The sequence below is a fragment of the Bufo bufo genome, chromosome 1 (genome assembly GCF_905171765.1).
Source record: "Bufo bufo chromosome 1, aBufBuf1.1, whole genome shotgun sequence".
In the NCBI taxonomy this organism is placed as follows: domain Eukaryota; kingdom Metazoa; phylum Chordata; class Amphibia; order Anura; family Bufonidae; genus Bufo; species Bufo bufo.
In genome coordinates, this window is record NC_053389.1 from 587,432,553 (window position 1) to 587,441,229 (window position 8,677).

The 8,677-nt window shown below is 41.8% G+C and overlaps 1 protein-coding gene across 1 annotated transcript in view; it reads right to left on the reverse strand.

Annotated features, from left to right (window-relative positions):
- Positions 1-8,677, reverse strand: part of PLXNA4 (plexin A4) — an 810,841-nt gene that overhangs the window by 602,595 nt on the left and 199,569 nt on the right. The gene's annotated exons all lie outside the window — the stretch shown is intronic.

Below are 8,677 nucleotides of genomic sequence, written 5' to 3' on the forward strand. Positions count from 1 at the left end.
AATTGCAAGAAGATCCACCGCAGCCATTTGTACAGCTAATATTTTAGCTGTGCACCTGAGGGACGTCAGGTGTATCTCTAGGGAAGAAGCTGAATGAGAGATATCACTGTGGAAACAAATGAATGATGCTTAACCTTCACTGTTCCACACCGCACTTTAGATTACATACAAGCTCCACATACAATGTACTGGGAAGGGAGACATTTTGACATATCAACAATGGTAAGACACTATCCTCAACCAATGTAGACGTGTAGTAGCTGGTGCCCATATGCAAGTTGTATCTAACAAGTGTACTGTCTACTTTCCATTGCTTGGTGAACTCTACTTTTACCATTTTACATCTGTTTTTACCAATATTAAAGGGTTTATTCAGGAAAAGATATTTATGACTTATACTAAGGATAGGTCATCAGATTCAGATCTGCTGGGGTGTGACCCCCAAGACCCCCACCAATCAACTGTTAGAAGAGGCCTTGGGCACTGCAGCCCCTTCCTAGGTCAGTGACATCACTGTACCTCGGTCAAATGGTCTAGTTGCAGCTCAGCACATTCAAGTCAATGGGGCTGAGCTACAATACTGAGCACTCCCACTATACGATCATCTGTCTGTTTAGCCCCCCATCCCCCACGTCAGCAGTTTGTTTACTATCCAAACCCTCCCCTTCCCCCGAGTTATCGCTTGGGTCGGTCGGCAGGCTCAGTGAAGGACGTGAAGGGATGTCAGCGGCGCGGCGGCGGCAGGGCGGAGCTTGATGGACGTCCCCTACGTGACTCGTCCCAGGGGGGTGACACCATTTTCTACCACACCGGGTGACACCAGCCCTAGCAACGCCACTGATACGATGTACAGCGCTGTCCGTGTAAAGCTGTGCCGGGACTCGGATCGCTGCTGATATGACAGTGATGACCTATCTTTTCCTGGATAACCCCTTTAAGGCATATTCAGCAAATAATACAAAGCGACCCTATTGACTGCGAGCTTGCACTACTGGTTTTATTTCAATAAGTCCCCATGGCTACTGTGGCTGGATCCTGATGTTGTACCAGAATCTGGGTCTTCTGGTGGATCTTTTAATCTTCTGGTTGGCCACGCTGATGCTATCTTTTAATGTAGTAATTGCAATGGAAAGTTAGAACACCACCCTTAACCAAAATTCAGTGGTATCTAGTAGAGACTTATAGATCCTGTTGCCCCCAGACATTGAGATATTCTCAATGGAACAGTTTGTTGAGTTGCACTGACCCCATATCTGAACCCGCCCCATTGATGCTGTTGTTCCTCTGCTACTCATACAAAAATGTTAAAATGACTACTTTTGGGGGTATGTAGCTCCATGGTAGAAACTGGTACAATGTACTTAAAAGAAAGCATACTCCAGTATTATTTGAAGGCATCACGGTGGTTCAGTGATTGGCACCTTTGCTTTGCAGCACTGACGTCCTGGGGTTGAAACCAACCAAGAGCAACATCTGAATTTAGTTTGCATGTTTTCCATGGGTTTCCTCTGGCGACTCTGGTTTCCCCCCAAAAAATACAGATAGGTTGATTTGGAGTTTAGATTGTGAGCCCCAATAGGGACAGGTACTAATGTGTGTCTACTATCTCTATACAGTGCTACAGAAATGAGAAAAATACATACATTGGGAATACAAGTATCTACTAAAACAGACAAGTCAAGAGCGGTGACAGGTCCTCTTTAAGACAAACAGAGGTGCAATTCCCTTCACACAAGATAACAGGTAAGAAATGTTCTTCTCCTCACAAGCCCAGTGAGTTGCTTCAGCAATTACCTGGAACGGATTAATGAATTCAGGAGAACACAATTTTTCAGCATCAGTTAATTAATTCAAGAAAGATAATTTCAAGAAGAAATTAAGCAGGAAGTTGAGGAACATATAATTTTACACCAGGTAGAAGGGGTCTGCGAAGAACAATTTCAGGGTGAGGTTAATTTGACTATGCGCTGAAACGTGATATTTCCAATGTCTGGAACATCACAATAAATAGTAAAAAGTCAAAGCTATTACACAAAAACTTAATTCATCTTGTAAAAGGAATACATTTTTTCACAGCGTGAATCCAGATGAAATCAGTGAAACGTTTCCTACCCAAACTTCATTCCATTGGATCACGTGCTTTCTAAAACTTTGCTCCACAGACAGCTTCTTTTCTCATAAATGAATGATGAACTCTATTAATTGGATTCATTTAAATGCTGATCTCCAGATAAACCATCAGTTTAATACAGAACCGCCATGGCGTCTTCCAGCACCAGAAAGGAGCATGCCTGCAGCTTGTCAAATTAACATGCAATTAATTAACAAATAGATATGACAGTAAACTGCTGCCGCTCCTGAGGGGGCCCATAGGGGACCTGGCGGGCTGGAAGCTGGATCCAGCCTTTGTATTCCTTATTCTCTGCTAGGTCTTACACAAGATTCCATCTATCCAACTGTATTCTGTATTAGAAGGGACTACTTCATTGTGGGAAACTATGGGAAAATGAATGAATGCCGTCCGCCATACACCAAAGCATTGACAATCCCATTGAAGGGATCATAGATTTATTTTTGGATCCTCACATATCAGCTATTCAGAGCCAGAAATGTGTAACAGTAATGCACAGAATCACAAGGTGCAGAATTTAAATGAACACTTTTCACAAAACCATCTCTTTCAAAGAGGACTTTTTACTGCATTCTGTTAGTAAAGTTCTGGAAAAATAGGGCACATGACTGTATATGGAGCAGCTCATTCCTCTACACCGGAGAGCAGAGGCGTGAAGGGAACATCAATGGCAAGAGAACATGTGAATGTGTATAGATGTATTATAGATAGATATGAGATAGATAGATAGATAGATAGATAGATAGATAGATAGATAGATAGATAGATATGAGATAGATAGATAGTCAAATAGATAGATATGAGATAGATAGATAGATAGATAGATAGATAGATAGATAGATAGATATGAGATAGATAGATAGATAGATAGATAGATAGATATGAGATAGATAGATAGTCAAATAGATAGATATGATATAGATAGATAATAGATAGATAATAGATAGATAATAGATAGATAATAGATAGATAAATAGATATATTATAGATATATGATTGATAGATAGATAAATAGATAGATAGATAGATAGATAGATAGATAGATAGATAATAGATAGACAGATAGATATGAGATAAATAGATAGATAGATAGATAGATAGATAGATAGATAGATAGATAGATAGATAGATAGATAGAGCACAAAACAATAAGATACAAATAAGTTACAAATCATCCAAAAACTACTGGCCCATTGCTTTAAGGTAATATATAAAAAATGAGGCCGCACTCTAACTTTGGCGCATCTCAAGGAACATTCCGGATGGCACTGTTTGGTGGCGTCATGAATGGAGCTTGGAGGCACTGTTGATTAGAGAGTACAACTATGGCAATTATATAGGGGCACTGTGCCTAGTGCTTTTCTTGAAGGTCTGTGATAAGAGAATTGGCAAGCACCTATATCTATGAACACCTCTGAAAAGATTTGGCATTTACTCTATAATAAACCTTTTTAGTATAAAAGTCCATTCACATTTACAGTTGCAAGAAAAGGTATGTGAACCCTTTGGAATGATATGGATTTCTGCACAAATTGGTCATAAAATGTGATCTGATCTTCATCTAAGTCACAACAATAGACAATCACAGTCTGCTTAAACTAATAACACACAAAGAATTAAATGCTACCATGTTTTTATTGAACACACCATGTAAACATTGACAGTGCAGGTGGAAAAAGTATGTGAACCCTTGAATTTAATAACTGGTTGAACCTCCTTTGGCAGCAATAACTTCAACCAAACGTTTCCTGTAGTTGCAGATCAGACGTGCACAACGGTCAGGAGTAATTCTTGACCATTCCTCTTTACAGAACTGTTTCAGTTCAGCAATATTCTTGGGATGTCTGGTGTGAATCGCTTTCTTGAGGTCATGCCACAGCATCTCGGGTTGAGGTCAGGACTCTGACTGGGCCACTCCAGAAGGCGTATTTTCTTCTGTTTAAACCATTCTGTTGTTGATTTACTTCTATGCTTTGGGTTGTTGTCCTGTTGCAACACCCATCTTCTGTTGAACTTCAGCTGGTGGACAGATGGCCTTAAGTTCTCCTGCAAAATGTCTTGATAAACTTGGGAATTCATTTTTCCTTCGATGATAGCAATCCGTCCAGGCTCTGACGCAGCAAAGCAGTCCCAAACTATGATGCCCCCACCACCATACTTCACAGTTGGGATGAGGTTTTGATGTTGGTGTGCTGTGCCTCTTTTTCTCCGCACATAGTGTTGTGTGTTTCTTCCAAACAACTCAACTTTGGTTTCATCTGTCCACAGAATATTTTGCCAGTACTGCTGTGGAACATCCAGGTGCTCTTGTGCAAACTGTAAACGTGCAGCAATGTTTTTTTTGGACAGCAGTGGCTTCCTCTGTGGTATCCTCCCATGAAATCCATTCTTGTTTAGTGTTTTACGTATCGTAGATTCGCTAACAGGGATGTTAGCATATGTCAGAGACTTTTGTAAGTCTTTAGCTGACACTCTAGGATTCTTCTTCACCTCATTGAGCAGTCTGTGCTGTGCTCTTGCAGTCATCTTTACAGGACGGCCACTCCTAGGGAGAGTAGCAGCAGTGCTGAACTTTCTCCATTTATAGACAATTTGTGTTACCGTGGACTGATGAACAGCAAGGCTTTTGGAGATACTTTTATAACCCTTTCCAGCTTTATGCAAGTCAACAATTCTTAATCGTAGGTCTTCTGAGAGCTCTTTTCTGCGAGGCATCATTCACATCAGGCAATGCTTCTTGTGAAAAGCAAACCCAGAACTGGTGTGTGTTTTTTATAGGGCAGGGCAGCTGTAACCAACACCTCCAATCTCACCTCATTGATTGGACTCCAGTTGGCTGACACCTCACTCCAATTAGCTGTTGGAGATGTCATTAGTCTAGGGGTTCACATACTTTTTCCACATGCACTGTGAATGTTTACATGGTGTGTTCAATAAAAACATTATTAGTTTAAGCAGACTGTGATTGTCTACTGTTGTGACTTAGATGAAGATCAGATCACATTTTATGACCAATTTGTGCAGAAATCCATATAATTCCAAAGGGTTCACATACTTTTTCTTGCAACTGTAGGTCTGAAACTTGCCCTGCAGGTGACCAGTCAAGCAAAGAACCATCATTTATGCATAACATCTGTTAATGAGGACCTGTAACATTTCCTGGTATGTCTGTTTTAGTAACTATCTGCTGTACATCCCCCTTGTAAAGGATTCTGAAGCATCTACTCTTACGGCTCTAGGTTGTGCCATTCCTTTATTAATCCTGCCTGAAGTTATGACTGAATTACCAGCAGTTTGCAATGAAGGTACAGATGGGTGTTACCAAGTTGGGCATGTGTCGCTGCACAGTCTGATACTATCCAATAAGTGCTGTCAGTGTCAGACTGTGCAGGGACACAACCCTAACTGGTAACACCCATCTGGACCAATATTGCAAACTGCTAGTAATTCAGTGACAGGTGACAAGTCCTCTTTAAGCAATATTGTTATAACAATGTGAGCCATATCCTGACACCATTAAAACGATATAGTTCTTAATCCTAGCTAAAACTAGGTCTTACAATGAAACTGATAACGGGACATGCTGGAGACACTCTAATCTTTCACAAGCTTCTGTAGTGTTACTTTTTCTCCAAGAACATTATATAAATATATATAAGAATGAAGGAATCAATAGGCCCAAATCATCCTGCGACGGACAGCACTGTGTAGGCACTGTGCTATAGTTTTAGAGACACCAGGGAGACTCTATGCCACAACACTTCTATCAATGCCATCTATTCTAGAATCGTGAATCTGCAGTTATAGGGGTTGTCTGGTCTCTGATGACCTGTTGTTAGGATCAGTCATCAATAGTAGATCAGTGGAGGTCTGAAACCCGCCACACTCGTGCATGCGCTGCAGCAACCCAGCAGTGCCAATACACAGTGGATGGCGCCTTCTGCTTCTAGCTCCATCCACTGTCCTATTTCCAGTGGCTGCTGTGAATAGCTGATCAATGGGGGCACCAGATATTGGACCCTCACTAATCATATATTGATGATCTATCGTAAAGATAGGCCATTGTATCTGGAGCCCAGACACCCCCTTTAAGATATCCACATTTCATCAGTCTTCCAGGCCTCATAACACTGTTACATAGGTATAAAGGCTAGAAATAGCACAGATCCATTAAGCTTAGCCATTCTCAATCAGTTTCATTGATTTCGAGATTATTTATAACCCCCAATTGCCATTTACCATTAGACAGGCAGGTTACCTCTAGGAATAGGACACTGCATAGTTTCACTGCTCTAACTGTGAAGAACCCTTTCCTATATAGATGCTTGCAATGCATTTCCTCCAAATGCAAAGAAGGTCCCTTAGTCCTTGGAATGCCTAAATATGCTGAAACCTGTTTTTATGGTAGGTTACCCATTGTTATAGACTCCTGATCATTTTTATGGTTTTTCGGAGACGTGATATTAAGGTGTGAACTGTAGGGTTCTGCATAGGCCACAAATATACTTTATCTGGACACTAAAATGATCAGGGGCGTAGCTAAAGGCTCATGGGCCCTGGTGGAAGAGTTTAGCTTGGACCCCCCTTCCCTCAATGCTTTGTGGCCAGGGGCAGGGGTGCACATAACCTTTCTGCTGCCTGAGGCCCCCCCATGCCAAATTCTTGACCAAACCCCTTCCTTCCAGCCAGAGGTGTAACTTGGCCAGCATGGACCTTCTATAATACTGGTGTCTTCTTATGTGTCACAAGGGTCTTTGGGCCCCCTCAGGCTCCTGGGCCCGGTAGGTCCTACTACCTCTGTGCCCCCTGCTACGCCCCTTTATGTGACTCCTTTACCTGCAGTTCCCATTTTACAGATCTTCCAGGTTATAGTCGAGTGAAAGCTGCATACAGATGATCGATCTCCAGAAATAAATCCATAGGCTATGGCGGTATATCTGCAGTGCTGTTTTCTATAGGCCCCCTGTTTCCCGAATCTTTGTCCCTGGCTCATGTTAATGATAAGACTGGCTAAGCTACATTTAAACCCTATACAGCATAAAACCTAGGACTGTGCTTATTGTAATGAACTACATTGTTTTTCCACAAAAGGCAATCATCAAAGCAGCTGCAGTACAGTAAGCGCTAATCAGAAAGACCAGCAGCGGCCTTAACATTTCCAGACGCTGCATTAGTGCCAAACTCCATGGAAGCTAGAAGTTATATCCTGCATTGCTGAATCAAGCCAAATCTAAAAGGGATCTCTGGTGCACGCGTCATTGGCTTTATTTCTTAAACATTTTATGTGCTTGCGTATGACAGAAATGAGAAATGACCAAATCAGCTGGTGTACGGTACCCTGCGGCCGAAAACATCTGCAGAGAGGCGAACGCTGCTCACAGGCTAGCTCAGCATATTATCCCTGCCAGATAGCCTGGAAATCTAATTGTGGAGCCTGAGATATTACATAGCCCTGATGATATCAGCAGTGGAATAGCCCAGGATATGCGCGTGTATCCTTCGTAAAGCGGTAACACACACTGATCTGTATGTATGGCGGTTTGTTCTATGGTTCAGCATGTAAACCTACCTTGCCTCACTACCATCCCCGAATTTGGTACGCAGGTATTTAGATATATTACAAAATACAAGCACTATGGGTTCTCATTTATATGCAGTATGGGGGCTATTTATTAAGGCTACCTTCACACTAGTGTTTGATCCGGCAGGGTTCAGCAAAAACGCTTCCGTTACTGATAATACAACCATCTGCATCCGTTATGACCGGATCCGGTTGTATTATCTTTAACATGGCCAAGACGGATCCGTCATGAACTCCATTGAAAGTCAATGGAGGACGGATCTGTTTTTGATTGTGTCAGATTGTGTCAGAGAAAACGGATCCGTCCCCATTGAATTACACTGGGGGTCATGCCGGATCCGTCTTGCCCCAGGATGGAAAGCAAACTACAACATGCACTTTGCTCTCCGGCATTTCTAGACAGTTTCTGTTCTATTGATTGCTGCCAGGCAACACTGGTGATAAAAGACACAATTTTACAGTGCGGCATTAAGAAGGTTATGGTCAATTTTGTAGCAGACAGAATAAGGAGGAACATAATCTGATGGGACTGACATTGATGGAATTAAGGCAGATGACAAACGCTATTATGATGCTTTTACAGCTGCAAGATAAATGTGTGGAAGGTTGATAACGGGGGGAGAGGCGCAGGCGAGGCCAACATAGCATGCATTTAGGAAGTAATCAAAGGAAGAAAGGTAGGGCTAGGGGTCGGCTGAGGAGATGTCTTTATCTGCTAGATAAATGGACTGAAAGCTGGGCCTTGGAACAATCAAGGAGCTCCAGGGCAAATAGAGGCTCTTACTTCAAAGTGATCTTCCGATGATGGATTTGTAATGGAAATGAACAAATTTTTTAAATATGTACAGAAATAAAAATTACTGTGTAACAGTTAGGGGTTGTTTCACTTCAGCAAGTGGCATTGATCATGTAGAAAAAGTTAAAAAGACAAGGCACTTACTAATGTATTGTTATTATCCATATTG